Source organism: Phyllostomus hastatus, unplaced genomic scaffold (assembly GCF_019186645.2).
Source record: "Phyllostomus hastatus isolate PE091 unplaced genomic scaffold, TTU_PhHast_1.1 phas_contig_148, whole genome shotgun sequence".
NCBI lineage: Eukaryota > Metazoa > Chordata > Mammalia > Chiroptera > Phyllostomidae > Phyllostomus > Phyllostomus hastatus.
The window spans coordinates 16,294,921-16,310,701 of record NW_025333607.1 but is presented as its reverse complement, the minus strand read 5'-3'; positions in this window follow the sequence as shown (position 1 = coordinate 16,310,701).

The following is a 15,781-nucleotide window of genomic DNA, read 5'->3' as shown; positions in this document are numbered from 1 at the left end:
GGGTAGACATAAATTCTATAATATTCCATCCCAGCATCCTTCCTGTGGCTACAAAAACTGAGATCTACTGTAAGATCTAGTACAATGTACAGTGACATATCCGAAATGTCTCTAACTTTAAACAGGAAGAACCGGGGCAGCATAGACAAGAACGCGTGAGCCAATCCCTCTCTGGGGATCAGAAACACTTACGTCATAACTTGGTCGGACGGACGTCAGTCTTCATTCACTGAACCAGTATTGACTGGGGACCTACGGGGTGTCTGCCTTGCTCTACACTCTTTGCAGAAATACAAAGATTTCTCAAACAGCCACTCTCTTAACTCTAGTGCAAATAAATAAGTAGCACTGGGCATGAAAACATAATAATAAAGAAGTGCACATGAGCAATAGTAGAACTGTGTAGCAAGTACATCAGCTACAGCGAGGTAGAAATTATGAACTGTCCCGTGGATGGTTGAGGCACGTCAGGGAAAGCGTTGTGAAACAGAAGATATTCAAAGCTGTCAAGTGAGGAAATGAAAAAAGAAACTTGTATATGAGGATGTCAGATCTAAAACAAATACTGGAAAAGTTATGTGAGACACTAGATTTAACTCGATACAGAGCCTCCTCAGAAAATGTCAGAATCTCATTCAATGGATTGAATTTTTTTTAAGTTGCTTTATTGGTATGTCAAAAAAAATATTCCAGTTGTACTGCATTCTACGGTACTGTGATTTTTTTCAAAGTTACTATGGAAAATACTTCTTAGAGAGAAACACCATGGGATAATTCCATAATAAAAAAGACAGAGAAGATAAAAATGTAAGACTTTCACGAGTCCATGACTTACAACTTTAGAACTGAGAGGGAATTCTGAGACGCTCTAGCCTGACCTCCCAAATATTGTTACACTTCCAGTCAATAGGGGCAGGACCCGAACTAAGTACTTCTCACCTGACTTCTCTCCACCATCTCTTCTGCTGCCCAGTGAGTTTCCCCAGAGCTAGAAACATCACCCAAATGTGCCCTGCCTCGGTGTCTCCCATATAAAACAACTGCTGAAATCAGTAGGAGTTCGGCATCTACAGCAACCCCGGAGGTTGCTTGCAGGTCTTACTGCATTAGAAGAAATACACATGCATTCATCTGATCTTGGCTCCTTGGCTGTGCTTTGAAAGAAAAAAAAAAAGATGAGTATGAAATGTGTGTTCTCTCTGCGATTTTTCGCCCAGGCATTTCCCTTTTTATTTCCCAGGCCAAGGTGGCTGCCGTCTGAACGGGAATGTCAGACCCCATGGACTTTTCCGCCCGCACGTTATGCAGAGTCAGTTTTCCACCATTTAGAATGGGACCGTGGGTCTTTGGTGAAGCCCGCCAAGGTACACGGAGGGTCAGGGAGGGAGGCCGGCAGAAGGTAAGAGGGCTACGAAAGAGTCCATGTAATTTACAACCCTGACTCCCATAAAAGCATGGCAAGCAGGTAAGGTCAAGTGCGCTCTCACATGGGCACTAACCAGGCCTTAAAGCTACAAGGTCTCATTTCGTTATCCCACGATGTGCCTCCCACTCTCCTATGATGAAGCAGGAAACCAACCACACAACTCTGCAGCTTCGCTCCCCCAAAACCAGGAGGCCAAGTGCAAACAGCACAGCTAGCATTGCCAGGTGGCCGGCGTTCTTCTGGAGAATCATAGTAACGAGTTACAATGTCCAGAACTCGGGATCGGGCTCTGGTTCTGTGGCTTTGTAGCTGTTGCCACAATGCCACGGAGGTGTTAGGTGCATGGGGCTCTGGGTTCAAATCCTGTCCTGCCAACGTGAGCTGGACAGCCTGAGCATCTACATCCCTGAATTGCAGCTTCCTGAACCTTGACATGGTCATCTGAACAAGAGTCAAATGCTTGGGGTTATTAAGAGAAATGAGAAAAATGAATCCATGCAAAATGCATGGCGTATAGTGAGCACACACTAAATACTAGCTTAGAAGTTTGATTGGCTTAGCATTTATGATTCCGATGGATACCTAGGCAGTGTATCAGGCCAATTTCTTTAGGTCAACCTGTACGTTTTTTGGCCATTCGTCATTAGCTACTAAAGAGATTCCCCTTCTTTTCTATAGGTCAGGCTGATCAAACTGGAAAATCACAACAATGAAAAACTCCACCTTGACTATATCATCGTAATTATCTGAATAACTGAAGGGAAAGTTACAAATGTGTCCTGAAAAGGAGTGTTTAGTAAAATGCCCCTCCTGTCCACCACACAGTCTGCATTCCTTTCTGTTTTAAAATTTTATTAAATGTATTGGGCTGGCAGTGGTTGATAAGATTATATAAGTTTCAAGGACACAGTTTTATAACACAGCATCTTGCATAACCAGTTCTTTCCCTACCCCCACGCAGCTCATCTCAGAATAGTGTAAAATCCCAATGAAGATACAACGGAAGAAAAATAAGTAATCTCGTGTGCTGTTTTGCCATTTATAAAACACGATGTCACTTACAGCCATTCACAAATAACATCTTACAATAAAGAGTTCTGTTCCCATTAGAGAAATGCTACATATAGATTCTGAAAACTGAACTCCTTGTTGAGGCTGGCCTTTGTACCAATGATGTCTTTCATTAATGGACAGGGAAATAAAGGAGGTAGCTGTCAGCGTGCACCCTTTACTTCTCGGGTTTGAAAAGGAAATGATCCACGGGGATGTTTTTGATCTGCAGTGAAATGTAATATTCTGTTCGGGAGTTGACATAAGAACCACCAGATTGAGGGGGGCTGGTGGGGACGGAAGGGCCCCTGCATATTTTTCGCTGGTTTTCTCTCTCATCAACTGGCAACGTGACAGTGTGAGCGGCAAACCTTCTACCCCGCGTCTGAAAACCAAGCGCTTAGGCATTTTTGAGTGATAATTCAATAGGATTAAATTACACGCAGGTGACAGTTCAACCTCGCTAATGAGGTACATTTCAGTAAACTGTTGACAGAACTGTCTGGAAGGTTTCTTTAATTTACCAACATGTAACAACATGGGAAACGCATTCGTCAACTAGATGAAGATGAATAAGCAGGTCTAGGGGTATTTTACATTAATACCTGACAACCTGAAAGGGTTTTTGTCACGGGCTCTATTTAGCCCAAGGCAGGCACAGAATAACCGGTACCTGTTAGTGTGATTGACTTCCCCAAAGCAATGAAAGGAATTATCGTGAAGAGGGCTGAGCAGAAAATATGTCAGAGAAATTTCCTTTCCTTCCAGTTAGCAGGAAGTGTGTGCCTTGTAAAGCAGGTGACGGTTGCAGCCAAGTTCAAAGAACGTTTCAAATCGTTTCAGCTGGCTACATCAACACTTTCATTTTTCAAACTCTTTGAGTCTGTCCTTATAGATGAGAAAATCTGTCTGTATATATTTCCAGCAGGTGTTGATTGGAAATAATGTAAGGTTATCCTTGCCCAACTATATAATTTATTCCAAGCCAAAAAGAGAGAGAAAATATAGGGAGCATGAAAGAGTAGGGAGAGAGAGACAAGGAAATCTGCTTCTGAAGGCATCAAATGCTTACCGAAAAGCATCTGTAGTACGATTATACTAGCCAGTAAGAGGAGGGCCGTGTAATTGTTTGCATCCTTTGAAAAATATTCTGAACTAACAATGGCCTCCAGTGTCTGGCATGTTAATTCTACCTAAATGGATGAACACGGTAACCATTTGGTCCAAGGGATTGCCTGGCGCTTACCCTGACCAACTTGATTGTCATGTAATAGCTTGATGGACCGAGTTTTAAAATTAAAAACAAACAACTGAATTTTGCCTAGGGTTGACTAAGCTATCTAACCAGTGATTTTGGAAAGTTTCAACAATTCTAATGGTCAATAAGAGCTATTTACCAACATTGTGGAATTTCATCGTCCCACAATTCTGTGGACATCAGTGCTGTTTTTAGCCGCATAGAGAGGATGCGAAAGGCAGTCTGAGAGCCCACACGGGGAGGCGAGCACTCAGCAGAGCTACCATGTGGACCCAGGTCCACATTACTCAGACTCTTCGACCCACTGGCTTGACTATTCCTTGGCTAGATGCTGTTTTTGCAGTAACTTCCTAATGTTCTCCTATTCGGCTAATTCTGGTTCTCCAACCCAAGGATGGCCTAGTTAGAAAAGATGACAAGGAATCGAACCAACTGAGAGCAAAATGAAATACATTTGAATAGAAACGTCTACATTCCTGTCATCGGGGAAGTCTAGCGCCAAGCTGCACAAATGGCCAGAACGAGCACCAGAGCAGGTTTTTTTTTGATGAAAAATTAATTCTCCAGATACACTTGCATTTGAATATAAAGATGTATTATAAAGATTTAAATATTGTTTGAACTAGGTAGTAAAAGAAAAAAGATTGGTGGGGCCAAAGGAATTAATAAACTGTGACAAACACATGCAATCAAGCACTGTACCACCATTACAAGAAATTAGAGAGATCAGTGTGTGCGAATATTGATCAATGGCCAAGACATACTGTTAAGTGAAAAATCAAGGCACTCCTGGTATCTCTAGCATGTTGCCAAATAGATTGAGATACAAATAGAATTTATACAAAATAGTATATCACTGGAAGGATCTAGAAGATACTGGTGTTCATTGTCTCTGGAGAAGGCAACCATGAATGAGAGAAAAGAGACTGCTTTTGTTGTGTGATTCTTTCTATTGTTCTAATTACTTTTTATCATGTGCATGAATTACTTAAAAGTATTTTAACATTGATAAGAAAATAACCGTGGCTCAATCAATGTGTGTTGGGCTGGACAGTGATTAGAACACACGGGTCGTGTTAATCTGCAAGCACTGGGATCGGACACACACAGAGATTTTAAATGGGGCTCTGTCACAGACTAGCAGAATGGGGCTTCTTTGTATGAGGTACTTAATCTTTCAGTCTCAGTTTCACCTATGGGAAACTGGTGTAATAGTAGCTACCCTACACCTCACAGGCTTGTGAGCGTTAGATGAGATAATATACAACAAAGCATTCTCTAAAGTGTAAAAATACAAAGCATTGTCCTTGTTCATCGATAAGGCGGGCTCCGGTGAAGATTAAGAAGCCAGGAGTCACAAGAGGATGGTTTAACATGTACAGTTTTGGACTTGCTTCCTCAACCAGATATTTTCCAAATAGCCATTTCATTCCCTTATTCTTCCTGTTTTGCCGCTATATGTAAAATACTCTTTTCCTGTTCGACAAGAGAAAATATTTGCTTGGAGAAACACTGGGGTGATCCTTCGGAGGAGAAGGTCGCCGTGAGAGAGGCCTTGCTGAGGCAGAGAGACTCGGTCACGTTTCCTCGGAGAAGGTGGAGAGCAGGGAGGAGAAGACACGGACTGAGATCAGAAGAGGCCAGGGCTCAGCAACGGGCACCCGCCGCCACTGCACTTTCCATTAAAGACCCCAGAATGGTGGAGGTGAGCAGAGCTCGGGGGAAGCCAGGAAAAAGGCTAAGCGGAGTCTGGATAGGGTCTCTCAAGGCCAAAGAGACAAGGAGATGAGAGATGGAGAGAGTGAGAAGCGCAAGGAGGTAAAAACTCAGGGCCGCTTGGGAGTAAAAGAATCCTGGGGCCTCGTCTGCACGGGTTGAGATCTGGACGTCACTTCAGACGTGTGAGAGGCAGGGGCCCCAGCTGACTTTGGGGTGACCTACTATTTCCCCAAACAGGGAGTGAGCCACCGAAGTTCAATACACGCTTGGTGTTAGACGGCGTTGAAAGTGGAAAGGATGCCACGCCAGCGAACTGACCGTCCACGATCAGTGGGAAGGCTCCTCGGGGAAGTGCAAGTTGCTTGCCCGGGCGCCCGACCCTTCCAGACCACAGTGACAGTTGCCGCTCGGTCCTAAGCCCGGCTTACGAACCACTCAGGGGTCCAAGCCCTCCCACAGGAAGGGTTCCAAGTCACAGGGGCTGCACGCATCCGATGGTGACAAATGACTAGTTTACTTGCTAATCAGTACACAGTAGTCAGTATTTTGTCCCATCCCCAAAGCAGAAAACACCACACCACTCACCTTAAAAAAAATATAAATAAATAAAACAAAAATAAAACCTACAGCTTCTCTATATTTCTAGTAAGACATGAAGTTGGTTCAATTTTAATCCCATAAGCAGTAAATCAAATATCAAATTTAAAACAATGAACTACAAAGAGCCTCCTCGAAGTCACTTAGCGTTGATAAATTAGTAATGTATTATTAAATTATTCATATCTTTTTTCCCTTTGCACTGTAACGATGTACTGTACACAGCGCCGATAATTTACTTAGGCCGAGTCCATTCACTTAATTATGCTGCTAAACTTGGTCGGCCAATTGGTCATCACGAGGGTTTTCAGGCAAGCTAATCACAAATATATAGAACATGTCCCTTATTGTCCCCAGCGGCTAAGTGCTGAAATGCTATTTAGTGCTCGGAAGGTTAATGTGCTGCTTATGTAAATTGTCCAATTTAACATTCAGCAGCCGTATCATAAATTCTGGCTCCAGAATTTCATTAAACGTATGTTCAAACTAGTTGACCTTAAAGGTTAACAAGCACAAGTTGAACAGGACAATTATTTAACTCGCTTCTTATCAAGAGACAGGCGCGGACTGGCCACCGCATCGCCCTGCGCGCGCGCCTCACAATTAGAATTCTTAGAAGGTCTCCGGAAAAACCGCAGGTCATGAATTTTCATAAGGATGTCAGATAATAACTATTTATCTGGACTTGTTTTTCTTTCTTATAAACTTAAACCTTGATCTTAACATTCAATTGGAAATGACTCCTCAGAGGAGGACCAGGGGGCTGCAGGAGCCGCGGTCGCCTTCCTGGGGGTCCGCGCAGGGATTTAGAACAGTCGTGGGTGCTCTCACGAGTAGAAACGGATGCGAAAGAGTCAGACGCTCACGACGAAGTGTGCACACCTCCAGTGAAGTAACTGGCCCAACACTGCGTTGCAATATCGCTTGTTGTTTTGGGACCTTAGACCAACCATTTCCATTGATTGATGGATTGATTGATTGAGATCCTAATACAGTTGCTACAATTTGTTCCCCTTTGCCCTCCTCCTCCCAGCCCACCCCCGGCCCCCACCATCAATCCCCACGCCAATGTCCACGTCCACGGGTCATTCATTCGTGCTCTTTGACTAGTCCCTTCCTTTTCTTCCCACCATGAACCCCCTCTCCATCCTTCCCTCTGGCCACTGTCTGTTCGTTAAATGCCTATCAACCTACTGGAGAAAATGCATTCTCCTTTGCCTTTCTATTATTGTGGGTTTTAATATAATATAAAAGAGAGATTATTGAAAGCGTCCTTTTCCTTGCCAGTCGGGTTTTCTCCGCTGGCACTCGCTGGGCTTCGTGAAATAGGGGCAAATCTCAGGGGGGTGATGATGGCCTCAGCCCTCTTAACCTACCGCTGGGCGATGCCCAGAGCCAAGCCCCTGGGCTGACGTTTGCGAACGCGCCCTGCTGTGGCAGGACCTGGCAGTGGGCTCCGGGACGCAGCACCCTGGCACCCACGCGCCAGCAGCCTCCGCAGCTGACAGTCACGGCGCACCAGGAAAGGCACAGGGAATGTTCACGGCAGGTCCCGCTGCGCAGACGGCTCGCCGTTAGAAAATAAATCAGCGAGGAGGAGCAAATAGGATCTCACGCTTAATCCCAAGCTGGCTTTCTCTTAGGAGCTGAAACTGAGCAAAATAGGTCCAAGTTGCCTATAGGCACATTTATTGGGTGCGTAATAAGCAATTTCAAAAAATGTGCAGTGTTTGTGAAAAGTCATGAAAGGCAATGATAGAAAAGAGGTAGAGAGATGATGGACGGAAAGAAAGGCAGACAGAGGACAGACAGATATTCAACAAATCTGTCCTCGGCCAGTTCCCCATTCTGCACTCCTCCGTATGCCCCCAGAGGTTACCGGATTGTTAGGAACTGTTTAAAGAAATAACACAAGGAAGAAATATTTTGCAGCAGGAAAAAACGTGACAGTGTTTTATACCCTCTTGTGTTGCTCTTCATCCAAACTTCATCTTTTGAATATTGGCTTCGAATCCTGCCTGAAAGGGGACATAAATAAAGCGAAACGGCTAATGGACTAAAAACACTTATGATCAGGTTTTCATAACGAACATTATTGATAGCTCCTCTCGCACGTGCGCTCGTGCACGGTGCAATATCCATTTCTAAAGTAAGATTTAGAGCCCTATTTGCAATAAAAGGCTAGCACATGCAAATAAAGAACCGGGAAGAGAGGCCGGCGGGTGGCATTCCCCCCGAGAGGGAGAGGAGAGCTTCTTGGGAAATAGAGCTGACCACGGTGTGGGGGTGCGGGCATGGAAAACACCTGCAGATTCGGGCGCGGCTGTGCTTTTCCTTGTGTCCTGGACAGGTCTTAAAGGGACAGAGAGTGGTTCATCTGGAAAGGACCGCTCCTTTCTATTGAATGGCATCAGTATTTGAACTTGGGCATGAACATAGGTTTGTGTGCTTGTCCTTTAAAACAATAACAAGATGGCCATGCAGGAAATGTAACCAGGCAAACGAGGAGGCAAGATGGGAATATTTTCATGGGGATCTGGTGCTTCTTCCCATGTCAATTTGAATGTGGTTTTCCTGGTTTTATTTTCCCTCTTGAAGATCTCTATTTTAGCAAAGATGATTAAAAGAAAGCTTTTCCAATGCTTAGAAATTTGTTTTGTGCAAAAAAATGCATATGTATAATTCTCTCCTTGACAGCATTTTAGCTGCAGCCACAAGGAAAAGACACTAATAAACAAAACATTTCATCTGCTTCTTGCTGTTTAGTTCAAGCATTGGGAGCAAAATTTTCTTCTATTTTGTTTTATTTATTTTTTATTGATTGACTTTGAGAGAGAGAGAGAGAGACATCGATTTGTTGTTCCACTTATTTATGTATTCACTGGTTGCTTCTTGTATGTGCCCCAATCAGAGATAGAACGCTCAACCTTGGCGTATCTGGAAGATTCTCTAACCAACTGAGCTACCTGGCCAGGGAAATTTCCTTCTATTTTATTTAGTTCCCATTATTCCAATGTCAGCAAAAATATTTTTTCTTCAAAATCTGGACTTCATTATTTTATAAAAAATTAAGTTCAGATTACACAGGAAACTGTACATTATGGCTTTATTACATTAAATCAATTAGAAGGAACATAGGACTTGCAGAGTTGATAGAGTTATTCATGTATATAGCTTCTGCTACACTAGGGTCCCCTTCTTTAATTGTATCAAAAGTACAAAAACACTGCAGTCCTGGTAACTGTCCCCCTTGGAATTGTGCAGGAATATTAGAGATTGTCACCTCTGTCCTGCCAAAAGGCTCCTTGGGGAGCAAGCTCACTGGGATTGAGACCACTGGGCAACTGGGCCGTTGCAGAGCCTTGCAGACCACGTGAGGAATGACTAGTCACTATGACCTGACCTGCACTTGGAAAAAGTCATTCTATCTGCTGAGTACACACAGGAGACCAATGGGAAGGGGCGGAGCAGGGGGTCGCCGAAAGCCCACTGGAGGGATAATGGAGGTTTTGGCCACAACAGTGGCCTCAGGAAGGAGAAGAGCAGATAGATACAAAGGGTGTGGGGAAGTAGAATGCCAGGCAGCATGGATAGTCTTGCTGTGTGTCTTCTTTACAACTATTTTTACAGTCTAGGTGACGCTGCTCAAGGCCTGCGGGGAGCCAGCACAGTAAGGCTCCTGCTGTTGGTTAGCCATCTGATTTCCATGGGTCGCATTCCTGTTCAAGTTCAGGCTTCTTTGTTTGCGACTTATTTCTTACCCCTGTAATTTCTAAGTCAGCGCTTTTTAGTATTAAGGTTGACCTTGAAACCATCCTTGATCTGAAGGACATCGTTTGCATTTCCTCTTAAAGGGAAACAGACCGCACCTGGCCCTTCCAGTGATCCAGCAGGCTTCCTGCAAACCCGTGGAATCAGCTTCCACCTTCCATTTTACAAGGAAAACCCAGGGAGGACCCCCAAGTTTGGGGGGAAAAGATCACCGGTGACTCTACCACAGCCCGAGCAGCTGCTGAGGTCAACAGAACGGTCTGGCTATCGCACGGAAAAACCCACAGCCGTCAGACTATATTTATTACCGTATTTAGTGGACTGCAGCCACGACCTCGTTATGACCACCCTCGCACAGCGCAAGGCCTTTCCCATTAGTATGAGAAGGAACAGAAGGTCAATGTCTCCCTTAACTTCGATGCACTAATTAGAGAGACCCTCTACTGGGCGAGGCTGAACTTAATTCAGCCATTACCGAATCCCACCACAAAATAAAAAAACACAGTTTCTTTCTTGTTGGTTTTCCCATGAGCAAGACACAGATCGTCCATGGATGTTCAAAGTGTAGCAAGAACATGGCTGACGGTTTTCTAAATGTGACCTCCAAGCTCCTGAGACTCCGTTAATATTCCTCGTGTTAAAGAACCTTACTGAACAGGGAGACCTGCCTCTGACCCATTCTAAACATCTAGTTTCATGAACATCATTTCCTGGGAAGCTCAGGAATTACTGTAGACAGTGAAAATTCATTTCTCTCAAGAAAGACACCAAGGTTTCCTTAAAGGCCATGATGTTCCGGGGACAATTTAATAGGACCCCCCCCCTTCCAGAAACATCTGTGGATATAACACATGGAGACAGAGCCAGAGGGACCCACTTCCACCCAGAGCTTCATGGACGCATCTGGAATAGCACCCCCACATCTGGCCCAAAGTCAGGGGGAGAACCATGGGGGTGTCTTCTTTTTGTAGGAGAAGTGAACTACCAAATCCTCCTGCCAAGGTCAACATTTTCCATCCCTTTCTCTTTTCTCCGGTGGGATGACAAAGGCCCAGTACAAATCGTTTGATGTCCAAGCCCAACACTTTCTTGTTTGTCTTTAAAAAATTAAATTTCACGTTACTCCTTTCATATGAATGGGTCCGTTTGAAATGGCAACATAAATAAAGCTTGAAAGAAAACGAGAATAGCTGTGGGCTGTGGCTTCCTTTGGAAGTGTTTGTTGTCATAATGGCCTCATTGTCATTTGTTGTCAGAATGGCTACAATGAAGGACTTGACCAAATACTTGACCATCCTAATTTTTCACATTGAAAGCTCTCTCTATCGATATCACAACAACTCCACAAGGTAGTGGAGCCCAAGAAAATGGGTAGTCAGCATTTCAATAGATCAAGTTCTACTATCACAATAGGAAGGGAGTGGCAAGCCCTTGGATACAATTCGGGGTACACTTTCTACTAACAGAAATGAGAATCTAAAGGCCTAGGAGGATGAAGGTAGCCCACTTTTCTGTTTCTTTGATCATTCAGAAATCCTGGGCAAATCTTGCCACTTCTGATGAATCCTGCCTAAGAGACAGTCTATTCCGATCACGAGGTGAGTTTTTAATGGGAAGGTTTCACGCAAGGTGAAATATGCTCCGTGATGCATGAGAGTGCCCGGCTCACTAACGCAGGCTTGGAGACCAGGAGTCCATGAGTAATTTGTTCAAAGAAATAAAGCCTATTCGTCTTGCCAGGATTCACCGACCAGATGATGTAATCTGTCCCTTTCTTGTTTACAGGCATGTTCCTAAAGAGGCAATCAAACATTGCGTCAGTCCGGCTAGGAATAATGAGGCTGCCGCATGAGTCTTGATGATACCACAGGCAGGAGCTCAGCGCTGGAGGAGAGAAAGATGAAGGGGGAAGCTCTCCGCCTTCAAAGGATGTCCCACGGGCTTCGGAAACACGTGTCCTTAAAGGGAATGTTATAAGACTCAGAAAGAGTCCTAAGAACACACCGAGTCTGGAATGTTTAGACTTTGGAAGTAGTTCCACTTTTCTATCAGAGAGCAAGATTGCTGTGAAAAAATAATGGAATTCTAATTACTTCCTTTTTAATGAATTGCAAGGGCTTTCAGGAGACACACATGAAAGATTATTACTGGTCCCTTCTTCCACCCTAAGGGTCAATACCCAGAGGAGGCAGACCCTCACCCGTGGGCAGCTCCGTTCCGTGGGCACTCATCCTCACGAAGGAAGGGTGTCTGCTGTGCTGCACGGCTGCACCCCTCTCTCCTCCCATGATCCGTTCCAATGGGACCTGGGCTGAAATCAACATACATCTGAAGAATATTTGATCTCCCTCAGGAATACGGTGCCTCATTCCTTTTTTAAGTTTTCCTTTACATCTCTCATTACAATGGCAACTCAATCAAATGTTTGTGATGTCGTTTCCCCTGAGACCACAGCAGAGTTTAACATCGATGACAATCTCTTCTTTTAGGGAACTCATCCCACTTGTGTTGAGGACCTTAGTATTACTCTTCTCCTAACTTTCCGCCCTGATCGCTCATTCTCCTTCCTGTCCACACAGCAGCCCTGGTCCACCCTGGGATCCCGACACAGCTTCTTTCCCTTTACACCCTCTCTTCATAACCCTGCTCTCTGCGGAGAACCCGAGGACCATCATTGAACCAGAACCTCTTTCCAGAACTCTTGTCCATCGTGTTTGCGTCCACACCTCGCCAGATAGCAACATCTCTGCCCTGGACCCACTGTCTCTCCTCTTAATCTGCCCCCTGTCCATCCATTCAGAGATTTCCAATGTGCTCACATCAGCCGAGCTGCAACCGAACATCCAGAAGAAAATATTACATCTCTTTTCCTTCTACAAATATTGGTGTTTTCACGAGGAACTCTTCTCCCTCTACCCACCCCACTCTTCATAACAGGAACCACCCTCCCTGAACTAAGCGCTGCAGGCAGGCAGGGTGGACATACACGGGTGCTGATAATATTTTCATCACAACACACATTCTAGCTTTGTATCCACCAAGGCCAATCGAGACAAAAAACTGCTTACTAATTTCAATAGGAACGTTGAATATAAAACATCATGTGTAGAAATCTGGGGAGGGATGTGTGGGGAAGACCAGCCATGGCAAGGAACGGCCACTGGAAAGGGAAGATTGTGTATTACGCATTAAAGGGTGATCTTGATACCTGTTCTCACAGGTATCAGTAAAAGTCATGTTATATAGTTGCCAAGCTGTACTGTGTCTCGTGTTGAAAATAAAGATGATAAATAAGGATTCTCATTTGCAAAAAAGAAAGAATTATTAACTATAATAGAGGGCTGACATAACAAAGGATTGGCTGGTACGAAATAAAGTCTAGAGAATGCAGGAATGGCAGATGTGAGGAGCTGAGACTAGTCCGGGAGCTGAGAGTCAGCACCCAAGGAAGTAGTGCCCCACGGCCCAAACCCCTCCAAACACACACAACTGAGGTCCGGATCTGGTGGGACAGGGCATGGCCGTGCCTTATTTATTTTGGGCGGGGGGGGCGGGGGGGTGGCTACATGTTTATTAAACCAAGCTTTTCCATGATATCTACCTACAATCTGTAAACATATACAGGACACACAGGAGTAAAAGGCTCTTAAATTAGAACAAGTGCAAATTCTAAAGATCCATTTCTACACAGGCACCTCCCTACTCCCGGGGCTGATCTTATGTTGTAATTGAGAGTTAACTGAAAAAAAAAAACCAAAAAAACAAAACAGAAAGAGCTTAGCCCAACTCCACCCGCCAGCATGGAGGTCAAGACCTCACATGCGTCCCACATTACGGTAGGCTGGGCTGTAGTGAGGCAGCAGCAGCGCACGTTTCACCGTCACAGACGGGCCGACATAGTACGAGCTAAGCCTCTCTTCTCTGCGTGTCCCTCCCTGTGACCATCACTAATAATAAGAAATGCGATGGCAAAGAAGTGATGGACCACAGGTGGTTACAAAAACAGATACCTCCTAGAATAACACGTATCTGCAGTCGGCAGAGCACAGTCTTCCAACATTTATTTTATAAGAACTTGCTGGAAACCCAACCTCCAGCGCTTCCCAGAAATCGATGCCCTCTCAGGTTCCAGAGGAAGTTGTTCCCTGGCAGATGTTCCCCTGGAGGTACTCTGCTATGACACTGTCTCAGGGGCTGGTCTGGGGAAGCTGGTGGCCGCTGGGTGCTGTGGACCACTGTGAACTGCACAGTCAGATGCTGGAGACGCCACCTGCGCTCCAGGAGGCTGCAGACTGAAGCACCCTGTAAGCAGAAGACGGCTCCGTGTTATGATGTCACTCCAGTGCCCTCTACTGGCAGAGCTGAACATCCCGCTGGCCCAGGCAAAGGGAAAATATTTAAAGGACCCCACTGTATTTTCACAGAGCAGCCAAAAAGGATGGATGTGGAGCTGAGAGGCAACAAGCTAACACCCAGCCCAGGTGTGTGTGTACCAGTCCCCGTGCAAGCAGGCAGTTGGCTTCAGTTATTTCCATCACACAGTAGGGACGTTGTATTTGCACCCAGTCAGTTATTTTAGTTCATTGTGAGGGCACGGAGTTTTTTTGCTACCTTATGAATTCCAGTGCCTGGCAGGAATGTCCATTGTCTGTTTTCAGGACCTGCTTCTTCCAGGAGTAAGTGCAACAGTCCAGCACACCAGCTCAGTAGCTGAACAAACCCCGGAGCGGACGGACTGCTCAGGTTTGAGTGTGATTCTGCCACTTACTGGCTATACGACCTTGAGCAAGTATCTCAGCCTTTCTGTGCCTCAGTTTCCTCATCCGTGTCATGGGAACAGTAGTGCCTAACTGATTGACTGACTGGGACACTTAGATAAGCTAGTACAGAAATGTCCCACTTAGCAGCAGAAATCCCTTTATAGAAAATCAGGTTTCTGCAGGAACACCTGGAGCCTCTGTTATTTTTAAGAAGAAAAACTTGAATGTGTAACAAATCAACCAACCTTGCCTCTCCAAGCAATTTAATTGTCACCAGAGTAAATCCCTCAACATATACCACAATATTAACCACGTTAAATGCTCAGAACATCACTGATGATCACAGCAATGTGCTGGTCACAGCATCTTAACACGTGATGTTCTGTGTGCAAGGCATCTTCCTTGCCTGTGTAATCATTTCTCTTTCTCACTGTGCTTCTTCTCTACAGTTTTTCCCCAATGCTTTCCCAACTTTGTTTTGAACTCTATACCATCCGGCAAAAACAAGGGCTAAATGGGAAAGTTCGCAGGACACAGGTTCAAGACCAAGGTACCCCAGCAGGTCAAGGTTACACAGAGCAGCATGGTGAGGACTTCTGGGTACCAGCAAGGTCCTAACGGTCCACTCCTGAGCTGCGTCCCTTTTGTTGCCAACAATTCCAGTTTTCAAAAGGATTAGGCTGGAATTTGTTCTTTTCCTGCACACAGTTTTATTTGAATATGCACTGAATTGGGGTGTGTGCGCAAATATTTTTTCCTTATATAAACAACTGAATGTGCCCAGTTGAGAGGTTCCTACTCCATTAGAAAATTTAGGTATTAAAAATCAAGGAACTCTCTACCGCAAAAAGTGGAGAGTTAGGGTTAGTCTTTAGAGTATGCCTGGCCTAGAGAACGCAACGTAAGGGTTTGTTTGCTGCCTTACCCGTCTGACTCATTAACCTTATCAGTGGATTCGTTCATTCATTCATACCTTTCTTCCTTCCAAAAAAAAAAAAATTGGGGGGCTCCTAACACAGGCCAGACTCTATTGCTAGCTATGGGGGGATGAAATGATGAATGAGATGTGGTCCCTACTTTCAAGAATCCGACCATTTAGGGGGGCAAACGGGCCGACTGTGGCAGCTGCTTGGAGGGAGCGCGGGGGGCTGCGAGAGCAGGTGACAAGATGACCTTCGGGAGAAGCTGGCCGGGGAGGGA